General features: G+C 49.2%; 1 pseudogene; it reads right to left on the reverse strand.

Annotated features, from left to right (window-relative positions):
* Positions 1 to 216: 216 nt before the first annotated feature.
* LOC141421439 (sterol-4-alpha-carboxylate 3-dehydrogenase, decarboxylating pseudogene) lies at positions 217 to 987 on the reverse strand (annotated as a pseudogene).
* Positions 988 to 1,503: the final 516 nt, after the last annotated feature.

Consider the following 1,503-nt stretch of genomic DNA (forward strand, 5'->3'; position numbering starts at 1 on the left):
CATAGTGTCATGCAAGGTCACCAGTGGCCAGTAGCTCATGACCTGTTTTGGCTTTCTCCCAGTTGTAATAGTGGATGAGCCCACCAGTGTAACCCACATTAGTGTGAACCTGGGCTGGAGTTGGGTGATGGGTTTGACCACCATCACCAGCAGGGACTACCTGGCAGGAGGGCCAGGTAGCATGCCACCAGGTGGGAATGTGTTATTTGGAGCCTGTCAGGACAGGAGCATCCAGAAAGGGATGGGTTCTTCCCTGATGATGTAATATGCCTTCTCACCCAGGGCCATGTCCCAGGATTGGTGCTCCATGGACCAGGTTCTCACAAAGGTGAAGTGCTCCAAGTTCTCCGCGTCTCCCACGGTGAACTCCATCTTGCCCTTCCTGGATGCCTCAGTGAGGATCAACTGTGGGTCCCTTGGGCCAAAAAGGCCATGAGGTCGCATGGCTGTGGTTTAGAATTCCTCTCAGGGTTGTTGGTGTCTAGCATCATCCTTTCCTGTAAGGCTTTGTCTCTGTGTAGTAGTCAGTGGGTTTCATGGAACAAGGGAGGACTTCAGTTCCAGTTTTGATGTCGATGTCCTCAAAGGTGACACTGGTACTGCTGGCTAAAATAAATTTCAGAATCCCAGCCTCTTTGCAGGTTTCAGTGACATTCTTGGTTGCAATGAAATTCACTCTAAAAAGAGTTTCTTGTCACTGGGTGGCAGGGGTGATACACAGTGGAAAACTGTGCTTACACCTTTCAGAGTTGGGTTCAGATCCTGTTGGCTGTAATGGTCGCCCAAAAAGAATCCCACCCAGTGATAATGAAACCCTTGATGGGTATTGACATTGACAGTGGCTCTTGCCAGCTGCTACTCCATCTTGTGCTGCCCCGGAAACCCAGAGCCTCTGATCACTGTGCAGTTCTTAGATTTGGGAACATCCTCTGCCAGATGTGTCTGTACAACCTGGTCTCTTGTTGGCTTCCCAGCTGCTTGCTCCATTATGAGGCAAACTATGCTCTTATTTGCAATCACTTTTTTTTCTTAAGTTTTAAAAGTGCCCATTCATGGTTGGTCGATCCTGTTGCTGGGGGCCTGTGGTGGCACTGTACCTCATGGCAGGAGTGTGTGGCAGAGGAAGCTAGAAGCTGCTCACCTGTCTGTCTGTGTGTACCTTACTGGCTGGCCCCAGCTTGCCTTTGTCTTGTCCCCAGTGAGCTCCAGTCCCCAATGACCACCCTTTTCTCCCCACCAGAGAATCAGGTTTTTGTGGTTTGAAGAGCACCACGTTAATGGTAGGGAAATAATTTAAGATTGCCTAGATGCTACCAATTATAGATGCTACTAATGATGATGGAGGTTATGGCTACCCAGTATCAATAATAACAACACAAGATGGCAGACTACACACCCTGCATATCTGCTCTTTGCAGATACCTTCCCTGGGTCCTACTCTTAACTCTTCTGGTCACACCTAAAAAATGCCCACCCAGAGCCTGAACTCCTGACCTTCCCCAC

Source organism: Castor canadensis, chromosome 3 (genome assembly GCF_047511655.1).
Source record: "Castor canadensis chromosome 3, mCasCan1.hap1v2, whole genome shotgun sequence".
Lineage (NCBI taxonomy): Eukaryota > Metazoa > Chordata > Mammalia > Rodentia > Castoridae > Castor > Castor canadensis.